The sequence below is a fragment of the Eptatretus burgeri genome, chromosome 2 (assembly GCF_056783735.1).
Source record: "Eptatretus burgeri isolate ZD-2024b chromosome 2, Ebu_testis_v1, whole genome shotgun sequence".
NCBI lineage: Eukaryota > Metazoa > Chordata > Myxini > Myxiniformes > Myxinidae > Eptatretus > Eptatretus burgeri.
In genome coordinates, this window is record NC_140962.1 from 126,617,763 (window position 1) to 126,640,052 (window position 22,290).

The 22,290-nt window shown below is 41.9% G+C and overlaps 1 pseudogene across 1 annotated transcript in view; it reads left to right on the forward strand.

The window, feature by feature from the left end:
- LOC147033030 (DDB1- and CUL4-associated factor 10-like) overlaps positions 1 to 22,290 on the forward strand; it is a 300,685-nt pseudogene that overhangs the window by 25,902 nt on the left and 252,493 nt on the right. The window contains exon 5 of the transcript XR_015055434.1: positions 168 to 263. The product of XR_015055434.1 is annotated as a DDB1- and CUL4-associated factor 10-like (transcript). The remainder of the gene's footprint in view (positions 1 to 167; positions 264 to 22,290) is intronic.

Sequence of the window (22,290 nt, forward strand, 5' to 3'; positions counted from 1 at the left end):
GATATTTTCACAAGAAGAAAGAAAATACCATTTATTTATTTATTTATTTATTTTTTATGCTAATAGGTGTCTGAATCTGGATAGTTTCACAAGCTTGAATAACTTTTTCCTTATAATTTATTTATCTTCACTTCCTCCCTTGCATCTACCAACATGCTCTCCAGAAGGTGATCCAAATGCTGTCTCTGTTCCAAAACGCCGTGGTCATAAGGGCAGCCATGGTCACAGTCACACAGTTTCAACACAGCGAAGACACACAGAAGGTAACCTGTACCATCTTTTGTTCACTCAGCATATCTCTATCTCTCATATATTTTGGTTTTATGCCAGGAAGAGGAACGACAGATGCAATTTTTATTGTAAGGCAGTTGCAGGAGAAGTACATGGAGAAGAGGAAGAAGTTGTTTTTTGGGTTTGTTGATCTGGAGAAAGCATTTGATAGGGTTCCATGCGAAGTAATGACATGAGCATTGAGGAAGTTAGGAGTGGAGGAATGGTTGATCAGAGTAGTGATGGCATTGTATGAGAGAGCGCGCACAGCTGTAAGGACGAAGGGTGGGAACAGTGGTGAGGTGGAAGTGCATCAGGGGTCGGTACTAAGTCCACTTCTATTTGTAGTTGTGATGGAGGTGCTGGCTCGGAGGGTAAAACAGGGTTTACCGTGGGAGCTGCTGTATGCAGATGATCTGGTGTTGATTGCAGAGTATGGATGGACTGAAGGAGAAGATGAACAAGTGGAAGGAATGTATGGAGGCAAAAAGTTTTAAGGTGAATATCGGAAAGATGAAGGTGATGGCAAGTGGTAAAGCATGTGGTGAGGTGGAAAGGACTGGGAAGTGGCCGTGTGCTGTGTGCAGGAAGGGTGTTGGAGTGAACTCCATTCAGTGTACAATGTGTGCTGAATGGGTTCATCGAAAATGTAGTGGTGTGGGAGGGGCATTAACCAGTGTGGCAGCTACATTCAAGTGTAAGGTGTGTATAGAGGGAGCTGCGGATGAAGGAATTGTTGAGTTGGATCTTGGAGATTGTGTGAAGCTGGAAGGTGTGAAAACATTTTGCTATCTCGGAGACATGCTGAATGGAGAAGGTGGATCAGACTCTTCAACGGTTGCTTGAGTGAGATGTGCATGGAAGAAGTTTCGGGAACTGAGTGGCGTGCTGACGAAGAGGGGAGTGTCGTTGAAGCTGAAGGGAAAGGTGTATGCTACATGTGTGAGGAGTACGATGATTTATGGGAGTGAGACATGGGTAATGAACATAGAGCAGCAACAAAGGCTGGAAAGGGTGGAAATGCGAATGGTTCGGTGGATGTGTGGAGTATCATTGAGAGAGAGAGGAAGACAAATGATGACTTGCGGAAGATGATGGGAACAGAGTCTGATGGAAGTTGTGAAGAGAAACAGGTTGAGATGGTTGGGTCATGTGTTGAGGAAGGATGAAAGTGACTGGAGGAGAGGAGTGTTGGAAATGAGTGTAGTCGGAAGTGGACGACGGGGAAGACTGAGAAAAACTTGGCTAAAGGTGGTGGAAGAAGAAATGTGGGCAAGGGGATCAAGAAGGGGAGATGCAGAAAATAGGGTAAAGTGGAGAAGATTGTCATGGGGCCCGCAAGGCTAACCCACGCTTTAGCAGGGAAAATTGCCTTTAAATGCGTGTGTGTGCGTGTGTGCGCGTGCGTGCGTGTCTCTCATATATATATATATATATACATATATATATATATACATATATATATATATATATATACATATATATATATATATATATATATATATATATATATATATATATATATATATATATATATATATACATACGAGGTGAGGCCTCGCCACATAGCCTATAACCTTCCCGGGGCCCGTCCGACATTTTTTGTTGCAGAGGTTTCCTCCTATCTTTCACTGTTCAGGAGATTAGCATGTGCAGACAAACAAACAAATGAACAAAAACTTCAAATTATAATATGTACAGTAGATGTATACATCCATCTCTATCTCTCTATATCTTTCTATTTCTCCCCAACCTATCTCTACCTCTCTATCTCTCCCCAACCTCTCTATATCTATCCCCAACCTCTCTCTCCCTCTCTATCTCTCCCCAACCTCTCTCCCTCTCTATCCCTCCCCAACCTCTCTCTATCTCTTCCCCAACCTCTCTCTACCTATCTATGTCTCCCCAACCTCTCTCTACCTCTCTATCTCTCCCCAACCTCTCTCTACCTTTTTTTCTCTCCCCAACCTCTCTCTACCTTTTTTTCTCTCCCCAACCTCTCTCTACCTTTTTTTCTCTCCCCAACCTCTCTCTACCTCTCTATCTCTCCCCAACCTCTCTCTACCTCTCTCTCTCACTCCCCAACCTCTCTCTACCTCTCTATCTCTCCCTAACCTCTCTCTACCTCTCTATCTCTACCTTTACCCCCCTGCTCTTTTGCCAAAGAAAGCAATACAATTACTTTCTTGGCAGATTTACAAGGTAAGCCCTTTGCTGGTTCAAATTCTACCTGGATTCCTCTAACTGTGCGCAGACATTCACAAGTAGCATAAACATGAGAATCCTAACGTTGCCCTCCCCCCTCCAATCAGTCAGCCACCAGACTGGTTTAATCACTTATTGGTGAGTCATCAGTGATGGTGTGAAACTTGCACCACTGAGCCTCTCAAACGTGTACCATGTTCAATGCCAATAGCAGTCATCATATAATATTGTTGTGGTTACCAGATTCGCAAACCACCATTCAGGTCCCTTAGGTGAGGTATCTCGGTAAGTGCATGTGTAGTTAGGCCCAAACCCGTTGTCTAGTGGGAATACATGTCATTTATACGTGCTGCGACTCTTCAGGATAGCCGTTTTTCTTTTACTATCTTTATTTTGGACCAATCGCCACCATCACAACCACAACATCAACCACCGACCACAACCACCGCTTCACCACAACCGCCACGACCTTTACCGTCACAACTCGCCACCATCGCATCGCCGTCGTCTCGCGCCACTCATGGGCACCGATGCTGGACTCGTGTAGGGCGCACGTTGAACAGCGTGTACAAAATCACGGATTTTCTGCTTCAAAAACGGATCCAAAACGACACACGCCCACTTTTTGCCGTCCAATCGGTGAGCGAGGGGCGACTGGCCCCGCCCCCAGGGCGATCGATATATGCAAATTTGTGGATCAAAGCCTTCACGCCCACTTTTTGTCGGGCCAATGGGGGAGCGAGTTGAAAGGTCAAAGGGAGGGGGTCAAAGGCGAAGTTACGGGGGGATAAAAGGACGGTGTTCGTCAGTAAAAGGAGTAGTAAAAAGTCGGAACGAGGAAGAAGGGAGTCGTAAAGGTCGGAACGAGGCGAAGGAGAGTCGGAACGGAGGGGACGAGCTGTGGAGAGGCGGCGAGTCGGACGAAGGGTGCTCGCGTCGTGCAAGGAGCTGCGCGCCCGAGGGAGGCCGGCAGCGCGACCTGGCCGAGGTGGAGACGCTCGTCGCACATAATAAAGATCCTCTATACCCCGAGCATCAGCAACCCCCTCCTGTCCCCCCCCGCGCTGAGATAGTGCGACCAAGGGGGCCCCGTTCCCCCCCCCCTGCCAGGCACTGTCCACGAGGCCCGCGGGTTGCGGGGCCATCGCCGCTCCGCGTCTCATCACCAGACGGGTAGGCCCGACCAGGTCTCGGCCCCAGGCCTACCTCATTCTGAGGGTATTTCTTTCCTTGGTTTTGGGTATGTGTTGTCGGCGCCGTCTGTGAAGTAGAATTGTATAAGTGTTGCCGTGTGCTCGGTAGTCGGTATTAGCTCTGCACTGTGTTTTCACTTTTATGTTTGCTTTTTGTGTAAATGGAATTGTGTTTTCTTTTTTGTGTGCATTTGGTGGAATTGTATTTGTGTGCTTTCCGTTCGTCGCGAATAAACGTGCTTTATTGTTGAACTGTTTCCCGCTTCCCCTCGTCTTTTCCTCCATTGAATCCCCATCTTGCTTCACGTAAAGGGTTGGTAGTGGGCTGAATACGCCCGATAATTAATCGAACCGTCGAGGTCGACGATAACACCGCTCGGTTATTCTGATAGTACGGAACGGGTCGCTTAAGTGGCCCGTGTCCGAAGCTCGACCTGCGGCGAGGTGCGACCGCCCTCGGTCTACCCTCCGCGTGGGTACTTAGGTAGTTCGAATTTGGCGAGCAACCCTATCCCACGCGGGGGCTGATTGGCTCGATCGCGGTGAGACCGAAAGGTCCACCCGTGACTGGTTCCCGGCGTTAGTCCGAGAGGGTCACGACTGGATTGTCCGTCCGGTGGGCGACGTGCCGCGATTCGAGTTACGTGGCCGTCGCACGCCGGCGGGCGCGAAGACCGCAACACTGGTGTCAGAAGTGGGATACAAATTCATCGCCCTCCTCGCGGCACTGGTATTGGAGAGCGGGACAACAGTCTCTCCTGTCTCCAGCGAAATTCACGGGAATCGGTCCAGGGGTGAGAGAAGCGACTCCCGATTCCCTCCAAATTACGAGCGAGCAAATTAACCCTTCACGAGAAGCAAGATGGCGTCTCAAGGCGAGCGGGAGCCGGGGGGTATTAGAAATGGATGTAGAATGTGTAGGATCCATGGTCCAGGATGGAATCCCCGAGCAGGAAATGTTGATTGTGCAGGAACACGGACTCGCCCAACTGAACCCAGGGGCCCGAGGTGGGTGCGGCCGCGGCGTATGACACCTCCCCCCCCCCTCTCCACCAAAACCCTTCCCCAACCCTTGCCGAAACTGCTCAGCTGAGGGCATCCCACATGGCCCAGCTATGCGGCCTGCTGGCGGCAATGAACGAAAAGATGAATGCGAAAAAGATCGAAAAATGGATGCAAACACAAATGAAATGAAAACGAAATGAAAGGCATGAACGAAAAGATGGATGCGAATACACAAAAAATGGATGAAAAGATGGATACAAATACAAATGAAGTGAAAACGACGATGGATGCGAATACACAGCAAATGAAGGAAGAAATGAAAGAGCTACGGGGTGAGACGCAGAACATGCGCCCAAGCCTGCAGGCGCGCATGAAGGCCGTGAGCAGGGAACTTAAATGGCGACTCCACGTGTCGGAACAAACGAGCTGGAAGGGGGTGCAACGGAAAGGACAGGCCCGCGGTGGAGGCGGGTGAAAAACACTGTGGAACGTGTTGGGCGAGGGTCGTGACGATGACCGAAAGGGAAAAATTAAATGGGGAGACCAAAACGTGTGAGACGAGACACGAGGTGACGACAACGGAAATAATAGTTGAGACAAGGGAGGTAAAGGGTGAAGAGGTGACCGAGTTGGCAGAGACACGGGAGATGGGAACGATAGAGGGAAGACTACACGATGAAGACGGGGTAAGTGACGCACACACACACACGGAGGTAGTGGAGGATAATGGGGGTGAGCTCGCGGAGCGTGTAGGGACCCGGTGCGAGCAGCGAGATGGCCTCCTCCAGGAACGAGGGGAGGGAGTATGCCCCCTTAAGGCGAGTCACGACCAGGTGAGTTCGGTCGTGTTTTGCGAGGTTGAGGGGACGAGTGCTGTGGACGGGTGCACGGAGAGCTTGGGGGGTATAGAGGCCCAGGAGACCCTTGTGGGGACACGAATCCCCAGTGTGGTTGTCCCTGTGTGTGTGGTGCAAGGTGTGAGTGCGTCCCCGTGTGTGGAAGCGACCCCGTGTGTGAGTGGTGTGGTGGCGATGGTGCCAGAGTGCGTGCTTCCCAGCACGCCGGGTGTGGATGGGGCACCGTGTGTGAGTGTCGCCGTGTGTGTGAATGAGGCACCGCGGTTGAGTGCCCCCGCGTGTGTGGATGAGGCACGGAGTGCGAGTGAGGCACCGCGGGTTAGTGCCCCCGCGTGTGTGGGTGAGGCACCGTGTATGGAAGAGACCGCGTGTGTGAGTGTCGCCGTGTGTATGAGTGAGGTACCGCGGGTGAGTGCCCCCGCGTGTGTGGATGAGGCACGGAGTGCGAGTGAGGCACCGCGGGTTAGTGCCCCCGCGTGTGTGGGTGAGGCACCGTGTATGGAAGAGACCGCGTGTGTGAGTGTCGCCGTGTGTATGAGTGAGGTACCGCGGGTGAGTGCCCCCGCGTGTGTGGATGAGGCACGGAGTGCGGGTGAGGCACCGTGCGTGAGTGAACGGCCGTGTGCAAGGTCGCTGTGTGCAAGGGAGACCGTGTGTGTGAGAGAGCGGTATGAGAGGGAGATGTCGGTTGGCATGCGGGAGCACGCAGCCGCGTCTCCCCGTGTGAATGTGATTGAGTGGACTGTGTGCGTCGTGACACGCAGGTGTGCGTGGGTTGAATGGCGACGGAGACGGCGACAGAGGAGAGAAAGCCGAGTAGCGGCTGTAGTTGTGTCGAGGACCGTGCCGGGTTCACCCAGCAGTGAGCACGCGGTTCGTGCTGTGCAACGCACGAGACCACCACGTGCTCGCTTGCGAGAGTGAAGTCCCGGTCCGGAAACGCACGCGGTGGATTTGCCGATCCCGCGGACGGACAAAGTTTAGGCAGGTAAATGGATTTGGACCGGACGGGTTCTCCACGCGATCGTGTGTGTTAAGCTCCAACGGGCAAAGCACATGTGTTCGCGTGGGGAACCCCTCGAGACGTGTGGCTTGTTTTTTTTTTTTATGCGCACGGTGACGTCATGGCTGCACGTGGGGTTGGAATCCGGCAGGAGGGGTATCTCTGCCGGATGGTCCCGTCCAAGGAGGGACGAGGAACACGTGCAGCTGCATGACGTCACGGGCAGGTGCAAAGTGCGCGAGCTCTGAGTTGCCGCGCAGGTGCTGCGCATGTAAAGAGGAAAAAAAAAAGAAGCAAGCCTCACTTTCGGGTGTACAGGATTTCTGGGCAAGGGGTGAAAGACCCCCTTAACCCTGGGCACAGGATGGAAAACTAGTTAGGGGGAAGGGTTAGCTTAGTTAGACCGACTTCATGGGGCAGGGGTAAGTCCTCATGGAGTCCGTGGAATGGATTAGTTAGAGGGATTGTAGCCAGATTTAGCTTGGGAAATAAAATGGGATTATTTGGAGACAGAGACAGACTTGTGAGTGTGTAGAGGGGACGTAGCTTAGCTACGTAGTGTTAAAAGGAACGTGCTATAGTTTAAGGGACGACGTGGGAGCACGAGTTAGTTAGGGGAGGTAGTTAGAAGGATGGCAGAGTTCAGTGGTGTGTGTGTTGAAGAGTTGGTGAGTTGTGAGGTGAGTACTTGTTGAGTGAGTGAGGCCAGCGGGTCTGTGTGAGTGGAGTGAATGGGGAATGCATGGTGCGATGAGTGATTGGGGGGAGGAGTGACTCCCGCCCAAGGGACCCCGGGGTCAGTGTAGAGTGAGTTAGGGGGTTAGTCAAATTGAAAAATGGAGGTTGTTTTGTTGTTGGTGGGAAAGTAGGCTCGAGACCCATTTGGAGGGGTGCAGGAGCCCTGTTGACGGGCTTGGGAGCGTGGCTGCGAAAGGTGAGTATCGCTGAGTGGGTACCCCGGGCACCAGGCTAGTCGGCCGCGGTAGGCCATGGGCCCATGGGGGGCCGGGATAGAGTAGTGGGCACGGGTGCGCCTGCTTGGTGCGGGGGCCCGGGGCGCCATTAGCTGCGTGGGCAGTGCAGTGGGCACGGGTGACCTCGAAAGGGGCCCGGGAGGCCGGCCTGCCACGTGTGCGTTTCAGGGGAGGTGCCATGGGGGCACTCCCCGGTGTTAGGGAGCTGGTAGGCTCGGAGGCAGTGTAGTGCCCGGGGGTGCCATAGCGGGAGATTCGGCAGAGGGTCGTGCCTGCCAAAGGGAGCCACGTGTCCCAGCCAGGAGACCGTGTGAGGGCACGGAGAGAAAATTGGGGGGTGAGGCCCGAAATTGTGAGGACACCAACACAGGCGACGGGAATCTGGGTTGTTAGAACCAATAGTTTAAGCGAGAGGCGCTTGTTGAAAGCCCCGGGGTAGTTTAACAGTTAAATGGTTAGGGTAGATTAGGAGATGTACCCCTCCGCACCATCCATCCCTCGCTGTCGTTGTGGGCCGCTGGACCCACTTTGGTTATAGATCGCCGAACTCTGGGGAGGCCATTCTGAGGCTTCGTTGGGCCTCGACACAGGACGTTAGCTCTCCCTTATTCCCCTCCGGGAAGGGAACGTAGGGGTTGGGAGTAGGCTAGGTGACAGGATAGGTTAGCCGAACAAGGACGATAAAGGGGGTTAGGGGACGATTTATAGAGGGGAAGTAAACATAAAAGTAAAAATAAAAAAAAAATAAGTTGGGGCTAAATTGGGGTTTGACAAATTAAGGGAGTGGGTATGTACAGTGACAGGCAAAGGCGATAGGTTGGGAGGGAGACAGGTAGGTAGGTCCGAGCCCGCCCTCCAAGTGGCCAGCACCACCGCACTCCTCCACCAACCTCCGCTGAACGGCAAGAGCTGGCCAACTTCATCGGCTGGCCGTGTTTTGCTTCAAGGCGGAGGCCGGCTAACTTCATTGGCAGCTGTTGTTGTGCTGCAAGGCCTGTACCGGCCAGTTCATCTGCGGGCTGTGTTTGCCTGCAGCGGCCTTCTTCTGCGGGCTGTGTTTGCCTGCTGCCTTTGCCATGCCATGCCCACTGCCCCTGTTCACCAGCCCCCGTTCACCCTTTTGCTTTGCCCCCCTGTTCATTTCCATGTGCGCCAGGATCAAGGCAACAGTTTGCAAGCTGCGAGAACTGCCCTGTTGGCAGCTACAACACGGGCCTGCAGTGGCGGCCCGTGCACCGTGTTTGTGTTCATGCATCCATTCGTTGTGCTCATTGCGTGTGCCACTTGAGCTGGCACGGAGACTACGTTTGTGCGGCCCATGCACCGTTGTGGTTCACTGAGTTCAGTTCAAAAGGGAAGGCCTTGGACTGCGTGTGAGCAGCCAGCCACGTTCCCTGTCACCTGCATTGTTTGAGCCAGAGACTGCATGTGGGCAGCCTGGCTCCCTGCTAACTGCTTTCTTTTGCAGAGTTCAATGATCCTGGGCCATGGTTTAGTGTAAGATTTGTAAGTTAAGGTTAAGATGTACTGTACATATGAGTGCGCCCCCCGGCATGTCTGTCTAGCGCCGGCAATTTTATTTAAGTCGTCCGTGTGAGTGAGTTTGTTTAGGTAGTTACGCAGCCCTCAGGTTATTTATTTTGGGGACACGAATACCATGAATGTCGCACTCAGGGATCCGTAGGTAAAATGTACTAGGGGAAAACTACACATGATGGCACACGAAAATTTGACGACTCGGGACGAGTCTGTAAAAAGGGAAGGGGGTAGTGTTGTGGTTACCAGATTCGCAAACCACCATTCAGGTCCCTTAGGTGAGGTATCTCGGTAAGTGCATGTGTAGTTAGGCCCAAACCCGTTGTCTAGTGGGAATACATGTCATTTATACGTGCTGCGACTCTTCAGGATAGCCGTTTTTCTTTTACTATCTTTATTTTGGACCAATCGCCACCATCACAACCACAACATCAACCACCGACCACAACCACCGCTTCACCACAACCGCCACGACCTTTACCGTCACAACTCGCCACCATCGCATCGCCGTCGTCTCGCGCCACTCATGGGCACCGATGCTGGACTCGTGTAGGGCGCACGTTGAACAGCGTGTACAAAATCACGGATTTTCTGCTTCAAAAACGGATCCAAAACGACACACGCCCACTTTTTGCCGTCCAATCGGTGAGCGAGGGGCGAATTGGCCCCGCCCCAGGCGATCGATATATGCAAATTTGTGGATCAAAAAGCCTTCACGCCCACTTTTTGTCGGGCCAATGGGGAGCGAGTTGAAAGGTCAAAGGGAGGGGGTCAAAGGCGAAGTTACGGGGGGATAAAAGGACGGTGTTCGTCAGTAAAAGGAGTAGTAAAAAGTCGGAACGAGGAAGAAGGGAGTCGTAAAGGTCGGAACGAGGCGAAGGAGAGTCGGAACGGAGGGGACGAGCTGTGGAGAGGCGGCGAGTCGGACGAAGGGTGCTCGCGTCGTGCAAGGAGCTGCGCGCCCGAGGGAGGCCGGCAGCGCGACCTGGCCGAGGTGGAGACGCTCGTCGCACATAATAAAGATCCTCTATACCCCGAGCATCAGCAACCCCCCTCCTGTTTCCCCCGCGCTGAGATAGTGCGACCAAGGGGGCCCCGTTCCCACCCCCTGCCAGGCACTGTCCACGAGGCCCGCGGGTTGCGGGCCATCGTGCCGCTCCGCGTCTCATCACCAGACGGGTAGGCCCGACCAGGTCTCGGCCCCAGGCCTCCCTCATTCTTGAGGGTATTTCTTTCCTTGGTTTTGGGTATGTGTTGTCGGCGCCGTCTGTGAAGTAGAATTGTATAAGTGTTGCCGTGTGCTCGGTAGTCGGTATTAGCTCTGCACTGTGTTTTCTCTTTTATGTTTGCTTTTGTGTAAATGGAATTGTGTTTTCTTTTTGTGTGCATTTGGTGGAATTGTATTTGTGTGCTTTCCGTTCGTCGCGAATAAACGTGCTTTATTGTTGAACTGTTTCCCGCTTCGCTCGTCTTTCCTCCATTGAATCCCCATCTTGCTTCACGTAAAGGGTTGGTAGTGGGCTGAATACGCCCGATAATTAATCGAACCGTCGAGGTCGACGATAACACCGCTCGGTTATTCTGATAGTACGGAACGGGTCGCTTAAGTGGCCCGTGTCCGAAGTCGACCTGCGGCGAGGTGCGATCGCCCGGTCTACCCTCTGCGTGGGTACTTAGGTAGTTCGAATTTGGCGAGCAACCCTATCCCACGCGGGGGCTGATTGGCTCGATCGCGGTGAGACCGAAAGGTCCACCCGTGACTGGTTCCCGGCGTTAGTCCGAGAGGGTCACGACTGGATTGTCCGTCCGGTGGGCGACGTGCCGCGATTCGAGTTACGTGGCCGTCGCACGCCGGCGGGCGCGAAGACCGCAACAATATCAATGCCATTCATGTCCCTCACCCATAATTGGAGGGAAAAATCAATCAGCTCTCACCAAAACAATTATCTCCAGGTTGCTATATCTTTATAATCCCCCCCCCCCCACTCTTCGAGCCAAAGAAAGCTACACATGGGAGGCCGTTAGCTGTTTAAAATCCTTCCCCAGTTCCTCTGCAGCTGAAGACATTCACAATAAGCACACACATGCGAATCCCAATGCCACCCCCAACCCCCCAATCAGCCGCCGGACCAGTTTCGCCATGGAGAGTCAGCAGTGACAGCCTGAGTTAACATTTGATGTGATACCTTATCAAATGCCTTCTGAGAATCCACCTAACTACATCCACTGTACTTCCTTCATCCACCCAATAAGAAGCTGTTTCAGAGAACTCTGATACATTTGTTAAATATGATCTCCCTTCAGTAAAGCCATGCTGATTACTTCTAATTGGTTGAAACTCATTAAAATGGTTCCATATCGATTAAAATGGAAGGTGTTGCATATATTAATATATCCAACACCTTCCCCGCAATTTATGTCAAATTACCAGGTCTATTGTTCCCTAATTCCTCGATGGATCCTTTCTTAAATAACATTGTTACACTTGCTTTTCTCCAATCTGGTACCTGTCTTAACTCCAACGAGCTTTTAAAGATATTGATTAATGTTATGCTTATCTGTTCTGCCACCTCCTTCATATTCTTGGATATATATTATGTGGTTCTAATGCTTTAATTTTGACTTAGCTTTATGAGCTGCTTCTTAACCTCCTCCACTCCTACCTAGAACTTGAAATTGCCCATGTATTTTCAAACTTCAATGTTGCATAAATCATTAAATTCCCTATCTGTATTGGGATTCTCAGAAGGAAATTGTACCTGAACAAACATTGTAGTGGCAATGTCTTCCCCCACCCCCCCCTTTTCTCTTCTCAAAATAATGATTAAACAATGAAAAAAAACAAAACAGTTATGGTACATTTAAAGAGTACAATAATAATCACAAGTAGTATTATTTCAATAAAAATCCAATGTAATAATGTTGCCCATGTATTTCCTTATATTATGCCAAGACTCAACTTTAATCTCTTTGTAATCATATAATTATTTTATTCTGTGCTTTAATTTTGACGTATTGACCAGTATTTCTGGTCTAAATGACCCGAAATTTAAATTAATTAAAAATAAATTAAAGTAATATTTCTAAATTACCAGAGGTTCATATTTACTTTTAGTAAAAATAATTTGTTATATTTCTTGAATTACTAAGATGCTAACATGAAATTTGTTGGTATGTTATCGTTACAACACACAACTAGTGTACAGAACATCAATTTGAATATTTCTTCAGTCAAGCACTAAAAATTTATTTTACATCATTTCCTCTCGATAAAATATACAAATATAATCTGTCATTTGTCAGATAATTTACCCTTGCCGATGGCACACCTAATTAATCCCCAAATCCTACAGTATGTTGACCAAGTTCCCAATATTTCTAGTCATAAACAATCTCATGAGTTCAGTCTCAGATAGGCATTGCATCATCATAATCTTATTTTCCTTTCATCTATACTTCATTAGTTACTTAAAATCAACAGATATTGCTCATCGTCATCATTACAGTAGTTATCTATCTTGATTTCACATTACATATTTTCCAGAAAACATCATCAAAATCATCGTTTTGATCTCTCAATGAGAGATGCATGAAACTTGTGTGTTCATTGTCTTGGTAATAATCTTCTTCATGCAAATTGCAAAGAAATTAGCCATACATTTTACAATAATCATCTTGATACAGACAGTAAAACTGCTACAAGTTCTTCACACCTTCCTGTTATAATCTTGTCAGCCTTACAGGCATTCACTTCCTGATGCATAGTCCAGGTAGATTTAATCTATTTCACAAAACCCTTCAGAAGGACTTGTATACTGGATTTATTTATTTTATTTTATTTTTAGAATCTTGCCCCCCAATGACGATAAGAACAATTCCAGAAATCCTCAAAACAAAACGTTGTTTACCTTTTGGTGCTATCAATCTCTATCAATTGCTTTAACTTTTGGTGTTGCAGATTAACTGAACTCTGACCCTCAACATTAGCTCAGATTAGCATACAAGCTATACTCCCCATTCTTTTTTTTATTTTTTTTTAACATTTGTTGGTCAGTTTGAAATCGATCAGTACCCCATCAGTAAATCACTGTAGTTTGGTTTGACCAACCTCCTACCTCTAAATCACATCTCTTATCTCTACATCATATCTCCCATGATCGAATTTACCTAAATTAGCACCTTACAAGGATTTACAAGGAAATCTAGCACAGGTGGAGGCTATTCAGACCACCATGCCAATACGAACACCATACTAGTTTATCAACAAAAGATCCAAGGAAGGAAATACAGAAAAAAATCTTTTCAATGAATGCGATAGATATATTTTTCTCTCTTCCCCTCAGGAGAGGGGGCATGGGCTTGGTTAAAAACACACATCAACCATGCACCCCCCCTTGACAGGACCATCACCAACAGCACTCCATACACATGCACACAATCACCCATCAATGTTCAAATTACCAAAAATTCTTACCAAAATCCCTATACCTCTCCATCTCCATAACTTCCAGGGACCTATCCAATTCTAATTTAAACTTATCTACTTTTTCTGCTGCCACTTTCCAGGGAGACCATTCCATGCATTAACTACTCTCTGAGTGAAAATCCTTTGCCTTACTACCATCTTAATTCTCGTCTCCTTAACTCTCAGGCTATGGTCCCTGGTCCTTTCACTGTCTACTCTGTTGAATAATTCATCTGCATTTATTTTATCGATACCTTTCATTATCTTAAACATCTCTATCAATACTCTCGGTTTCATGTTATCTGGACCCGGAGCCTTATCCTCTCTTAGATTACCCAGCTGTTCCACTACTTCTTCCATTCCAACCTGGATCTTCTGAAAAAGCCCTTCCTCTCACCAGCTTGATAGATACTCTCAGCTATTGGCAATTCTACTGACTGTTCTTGTGTAAAAGTTGAAGAAAAATACCTGTTTAATAAGCCTGCCGTCTCTCCTTCATCACTAACCACTCTTCCGGTGATATTTATCAATGGGCCCACACTGGTCTTAACAGTAGGGTGAATATACTGGTTCTGGCTCACTTTTCCCCATGTAAATGAATGGGGGATTTTCAGCGATTCACATTTTTTTTCCCTAAAAATAAACCCCCTTTTTATCCCAAGGTATATTTATTTGTCTCCCCTTTTAACCTGGAGACACTTTTTTTTTTTTTTTCGAATAATCCATGCAATAAGATAAAGATTTGTTCAAGTACTGAAGTGGTAATGTGATTTGTTAAAGGTGATTCGAAAGAAATATCTGAAACGTCTATGCCTCGGGACACTCTTGTTTAGTCAAATAACCGATGTCACTATCAAATAACCGATGCATATTGTTTAGCTCACTCATTGAACCTATAAAGATTTGTTCATTCTCAAATTCCTTCAATAGTTTAATTTTCTTTGCACAATAATCCCCATCTAAAATATTGAAAAACAAAACATTTGAATCTTTATATTTTTTAAGATACCCCTTTTGTGCCATTACGAAATGATAAACTTCTCTTAATGCTCTTGTTTGACCACCTCCTGAGCCACATATCATTTTGAGATTATAGTAATTTTATTTTATTTTTTTAATTGATAACCATCAAAGTTTTCAGTCCATTCAAGGATATTCATTTTTTTCTTTACATCCTCTAACTTACTAGTTTTTAAATTGATTCGCTTATTTGTTTTATTTACCTTTGTTTTAGTTATTTTTTCAATAAGACTTATTTGATATTTTTCACATTCATTATGTTTTCCATTTATATACCAAGACTGAGATTTTCTCCACTCTTTAGTTTGATTAATACTTGGTTTGACCATTTATATATTGCAAAAAAACGTGGCGGTAGCCCTTAAAAAACCCTAACCCATCTTCCCATCGTTAAAACACAATCTATTCTATTCACTCTATCATACAATATCCATATGGAACACAATCTATTCCATTATCTAAAATAAATCTCTTATCATCAAAGGCTCCTAATGCCTTTTTATTTACTTCTTCACTATATATGTTATGTTTATAACTTCTTATTGTATTCATTTTCCTATATTCTTCTTTCTTATTCATCAAACAATTATAATAATTTCTAAAAGTTATTGATTTCTTTATTACATATTTCTTTATTCCCTTTAACCTCTTATCAATCTGATCAACATACTTATAAGCATATGCCTTTGCTCTCAATCCAATAAACTCACTCATTACTTTTCCACCCAACTCATCCTTAAACTTACCAATAACCTTTTCATTCTTTTTGGAAAGTAACTCACTCTTCTTGCTGAAATTACTTGTATCATATACTCCAATATTTTTCTTCATATCTTTATAAACATCATCAGTTTTTATATCTAGGATAAAACTATCAGTGTCCATATACAACAATGAAACATTTTCACCATACTCTTTCTTTAAGTCATTATACAAATAATCATACATCAATATCTTTGATAAACCAAGAACTGCTGTTCCAATATAAATTGGTTTATCCATTACAATACTTTCCTTTTTCATATGAATTGCAGAAAAGTTCTCTGAAAAAACCTCTTCTCTCTCAAAACTTGGTTTATTTATCAATCTCGAAGCTTCTTTCCAAGATGTTGCGAATCTAATGTTTTGCCTGTTTCTAACATTTTCCATAGTCTTTCCAAATACAGCATTATTCATTAATTTATAAAAGTCCCCTTCAAATTTTACTTTTGTATTTGCTCTCATATCTGTATTGAATTGAATATACTTTTTCACCCAAGGACTTTGTTTAAATTTTAAAACTCTATGAATTTTAGCTACTCTCAATCCTTCTCTCAAAAAATGTTTTAAGCTTCTCTGATGCAAAACATATCCCTCTTTATCATAGAATGTTGTTAATAACTTTTCTGTTGATTTGCCTTTAATATTAAAACTTTTATGATAATCACTGAACCATTCTTTCTTTGGGGTTTCTTTCTCACATGCAAAAGGAAGGTCTTTATGCTTATTATGAAGATCACTCGGGTACCTCAAATGAACTTCAAAATAATAACCTTCTTCTTCGTCATTCAATTCCTCTTGAGAAGAAATAACAATATTCATCAAAGCCTTTTCATAATCCTTTTCTTCCACCCACTCTAATTTACCATAAGGCAGAGATTGAGACATTGCCCATCCATACAAATTATTAGCATCAAAATACATCAAATAATTACTATCTTTTTCACTATCATAATTTGGAAGATATTTATTATTTGCTTTAGCATATCTTTTTCAACATACTTGTGATATTCCACCTCTCTTGGACTTCTCAATCATCAAAAGCATATCAACATCACTGATTAAATCTATATCTTGTTTTGTCATTTTCAACATTGCACTCCAGGAGCTGTGAAATAGTGGGCAGGATCTAATCCATAACAATTTTTATTATGACAGAGTGATCTAAAAGCTTCAAACACATCAGCTAACAATAAAACATCTGTTTTTAGATATAAATCATGATATTCTCCAAGGTTCTTTATCTTAAATATTTTCCATATTTCTTGTGCGTGTTTATATTCCTTATCACTTATCTCTTCTTCATAAAGGTTATTATAGAAACTTTCTTTTGAAGGAAGTTGTGTTTCTTTAAATCTCATAAATGAATCCATATAATCATAAGGATAAATTCCCTTACTTGTAAGAATTTTCTCTTTACTTTGAATTTCATTCCTTGTTTGAATTTCCTCTCTCGTGAGAATTCCTTCTTTAATCAGAATTTCATCTTTAATCAGAATTTCCTCTTTAGTTAGAATTTCATTCATTGTTCGAATTTTCTTTATAATTAGAATTTCATCTTCAGTTAGAATTTCTTCATTAATTTCCTCATTAATTAGAGTTTCCTCTTTACTTTGAATTCTCTCTTTAATCTGAATTTCCTCTTTCGTGAGAATTTCCTCTTTTGGAAAGAATGAATTAAGATTTGGAAAAGAGTCCGTGGAGCTTAGATTTGATGCGAGGTAGGCTAGTGGTGTTCCCATAAACTTGTAAGAATCTAGAAACCGAATACGAGTTAAAGGTTTTGTGAATATCATTTTTGTAAATGAAATATACTTTTGACTTATTTTTGTTATGGCAGAAATATTCCCTGGTGTTTTTGAAAGTTCATTTATAAATAGATGTGTATCATAGTTGGCGCTGTTGTGAAGAAAGACTGGAATAAAAGAAGGTAATTTATAATTAAGATTACAACAGGAATGAGCGGGACCTCTATATTTACCAGTAAGATGACAATGATCCCTAACTTTAGACTCCTTAATTTCCCCCTCACAAACATGACAGATATTGTTCTTTCTAATTTCTAATTTTTCTTCTTTAGTTAATTTCATCGGTTCATTTGTTTCTTTCATTAATTTAGTGAGTCTTATACAATCCTTTTCTAATCGTTTTACAAACTCTTGTGAAGCTTTTTTTCCACTATAATGTTCAAGTTTGTTACACTTTTCTCCAACAGATGATTTGATATAATAACCGAAACCACAAGGAATATGTTTTTGATATTTATTTGTATATGATTCTTTTGGATCAGGAGAAGCAGTATTTATCTTTTTAGGGATACATTCAAAATCAGCGTATATCACAAATGGGTGCATGATAGATTTATTATAATCTTCAAAAGAAATCTTTTCACCAGGTTTAGGCATTGTAATTACAGCTGATTTATAATTACTACAATATTTTGAATGTTGTTCTAATCGTTCTTTTGTATGAAATGAATTAAGACATCGCTTACAAGGATATATTTTGTTTGCTGTTCTGAATACCTGAGAAGAGATTAATCTTGATAAATTATTGATGTATGTGTAATGTGAATTATTTCCAACACTAAAATATAAAAGATCAATGTGTGTTTCTTCATTTTTATAGTTGTTTGAAATTTTTAATACTTGGACTTTGTTTGTATCCGTTAATCCATATACATTAATAGAAAGATTATTCTTTTTCTCAAATTTAGGAATATCTGTGAGTGGCATTGGGAATTTAAAATCTTTAATGTCCAAGGTATTCTCATATTTCATATATTGTTTTACTCTTTCTGAATTACATTTTGGTGGATGAAAGTGAGCAAGAACAGACCAGAGAAAACATTTATTATCATTGTTCTTAATATTAACAACTGCCTTCTTTAGTTTTATTTCTTTTGGTAATTCAATATAAGAAGAAGCTTTAAGAGGGTTTGATTTTAGAATGTGTATATCTAAAAAGATGATTTTTTTTAATATTGAATCCACTTCCTACCACTGTATTATCAACATCCTCCTCTTGTTTTGATAGTTCTTCATAAACCCCACTATTCAAAAAATCTTGAAATGATGTTATAAAATGAAGATCTGTTCTCGTATAAGGAGTTTGTTCTTCATCTTGTCTTTTCATATTCATTTTCACTCCCATATAAAACTTTAAAGTTTTCATTTCTTTTAATGTCTTTTTAATAACTTTTTTCAACATCAGGTTTCACTATTTCAATTGATTCAGCTATTGATGATGGACCGGGTTCTCCAAATTGAAAAATCCTTATTTTTATATGCCCTTTAAATGCCCCATCAGTGTTTTCAATATAATAGTCTCCCTTTACTTTAAACTCATTTTTCTTGTGTTTTTGTGATTGAAGATGTTTATTATAACTTATCTTCAAAACATCCTTTGAACAGATATCACAATGTTTTCTTTCCAACTCAAGAGGAGATATTTTATGAAATAGATTAAATGTGTGTTTGTTGGTTCGGAGGTGTTTTCTATAAATTTTTATATTTGTGATTACAAACATCGCAGTATGTTGTATTCACCATATTTATATAATAAATCTTTGCTTAAACTAAAATGTTCTTGATGAAAATTTCGTTTATTTTACAGGTGAATCTGTGCTTAAAACCATTTTATCCTCCAACTTTTTCACTTAATAAATAAAATGTTTCAAGACACAAAAGACAAGTTTCAATCAATCTCTTCATTTGTTAAAGATACTGAGAAATATGTCAAGGATGTAAAATTGAACAAAGATAAATATAACAACTATTGGATAAAAACAATTATGGTAAATAATATGAGTTCTTCAATTTCCTTCAGTGGAAGGGCTTTTAGTATACCTGGTAGAACATCAACTAAAGTATCTCTAACAAAAGTTTCTCCTCTCCTTCTGGTAATATACTCAAAACTAGAAAAAGCAATGAAACAAGAAAAAGTATCAAAAAACAAAAACCTTATGGATGAAGCTTTGGAAAGAAAAGATAAGACCATCTGTAATATGCAAGGAGAAATTTGTATTTTTTTCAACAACCCTAAAGATGTAAATCCTGTTGAAATAAAGGATGTAAATATATCAGGTGAAATGACATTTCGTTCAATAGTAGTTATCGATCATTTTAAAATTACCTTTAATATAAAAAATGTTTTCGTTGAATCTGGTAATGAAAAAAAGTATATCGATATCGATGGTAATATTATTAAATATTAGTCAATATACAACTGAAAGTATAGATGAATTTCAGTTTAAGTAAAGTTTTACTTTATAAATATGCTGGACTTTCCTGATTCTCCATGTGACAAATTTGAGAATTGTCCTGCGTGTGAAAGACGGGGATTAAACACAGAGTCAAAAGCCTACAAACAATGTATATTCTGTGATTATCTTCTAATTAATGATAATAAAAAATATAAAAAGGAAAATAATTCTTTTAGATTTACACCAAAAATGAATTACTTTTCAAGATTGATTAGAGAAATGAATGTAAAGTATGAGGGTGATAACACATCTTTCCTTACAAGGGAAGAAACTGAACGTATAAGAGAAATGTTCAAAGGATTGTTGTTATATATTATTCATGGATGTAATTTTCAGGGAAATATCAACACAAGATATTGTATAAATAAAATAATGGATTATCTTGAAATTAAACCTGAACTTAGGATAAAATATAGAGTTTCTAAAAAAGCCAATAATAAATTATATAACCTGTTTTCCAAATATATAAATGAATGATTTTTTTACCCATTTGGGAAAATAAGATAAAATTTAACAACCATAAAAATCTCCCAAATTCATTAAGATGTCTCATAGTTGGTTCAAGTGGATGTGGAAAAACCTGCTTACTTTTAAAGATGCTCCTCACTCCCAACTTTTTAGATTATGATAACTTAATAATTTTCACAAAGTCGAGTTTTCAACCAGAGTATCAACTACTCTCACAAGGTTTTAATGCTGGTCTTCAAAAAGAAGATATAATCGGTTTATTTAAACGTCAAAAAAACCTAAATGATTATAACATTGAAGATATAATTCAACTATTTTGTGATACACAGAGATGTAAAAAGAAATAAAATCCTATAACTTGTATTCTTAGTGATAATACGGATGATATACCGTCTCCCCAAGATTTGGATAAATCAAAAAAGAACCTCGTTATCTTTGATGATTGTGTTAACGAGAGAAACCAAACGGTAATGGACAGCTACTACACAAGAGGGAGACATTCTTCTTGTAATTGTATTTATCTTAGTCAATCGTACTTTCAACTTCCTCGTCGTTCCATCAGAAACAATGCTAATACTTTTATTTTATTCAAGTTAAATTCAATAGATATCAATAATTTTTGGAGAGATAATTGTTCTACATTATGTAGTAAAAAGAAATTTGAGGATTACATGAAGCACACGACTGAAAAATATAAATATATTGTTGTGAAACAAGATGAGATATTAAGGGATATATTTTTTGTTTTATAAACAATTACATATATAAATGACAACTATTATTGTAAATCTTGTGGGTAAATCTGCTTCTGGAAAAAAACTTTCATAAATCAAGGTTCTTGTGTAGTACAAATGAGAATATTGTAAATTTACTGAAAAAACACCCCGTGATGCGCATTGTATCAACAACAACTCGAGCAATAAGACCTGGAGAAGTAAAAGGTGAAGATTATCACTATAGTTCAGTGGAGGAACATATGCGATTGAGGAATGAAGGTCAAATATTTGAGGAGGTTTCTCTTGGTACAACAAAATATTCACATTGTAAGAGTGAGTTAAGGAAACTAAAATCTGGTGGTCTTGGGATATTAGAAACTAATCCAGAAGGAACGAGACAAATTATTAAACATCTGAGCGGAGTGAAGATTTTATCATTCGGTTTTGATGTTGATGAGGAAAGTCAACGCAAACGTATGAAAAGCAGAGATGCAAGTATTAGTGAAGAAGAAATTACAACTCGCATTAATGTTAATAAAGAATTTGATGAAATATTTAAAGAAAAGGATTTATTTGAACACATCTACTTGAATGATGAAGAAAAGGAAAATTTCCCTGTTGATCTTTACAATTCATTAAATGATATTTTACAATAAATAAATGGATGCAAAAGAAAGAGCAAGAAGATTTAAGGAACATCAAGAGTTGGTTTCAAAAGTTGTAAACAATTGTTTTGATGAAGCATCAGCCATTTTCGACCAGTTGATGAACATGAAAATAATTAATAAATATCAATATAAAGACATTTTATCTCATCTTATTTAATATGAGATCTTATTTAACCTTTAATTCTCCTAAATGCTCTAATTCTTCCTCCGTCATTTGATCAAAATCTTTTAACATTTGAAGTTTTTTAGGAGTATATTCTACTGTGGGAACTGTGGAAATATCTTTCATTTTTTCTTGGGAAGTTTTTAAAAGTGGTTTAAAAAATTTCTCTTGTTTTTTTTCAAATGCTTCTTCGCCCGTTAGTTTCTGTCTGCGTTTCTTCTTTATGTCTTCCTGTTGTTTTACAACTTTTGAAACCAACTCTTGATGTTCCTTAAATCTTCTTGCTCTTTCTTTTGCATCCATTTATTTATTGTAAAATATCATTTAATGAATTGTAAAGATCAACAGGGAAATTTTCCTTTTGTTATCGTTATTTTCCTGAACTCTGTTGATTATCGGGTTATTCTTTCTGGTAAAAGTAGGAAGAATGAGAAGGAGAAACACATTATTCAGGCTTTAAGTATCTTTGGTTCAGGTGTTAGTTTTCTTCCAAATGACCCATCGCAATTGGTTAATAGACTGTAATTGTTGTTAGGCAGTCAGAAGGCTGGAAATAACAATTGTTTTAATGAAGCATCAGCCATTTTTGACCAGTTGATGAACATGAAAGTAATTAATAAATATCAATATAAAGACATTTTATCTCATATTAAATAAGATGAGAAGCACAATCCTTAGTTTCAATTTCACAACAAGCGACCACACATCTTCATTCCCATACCCC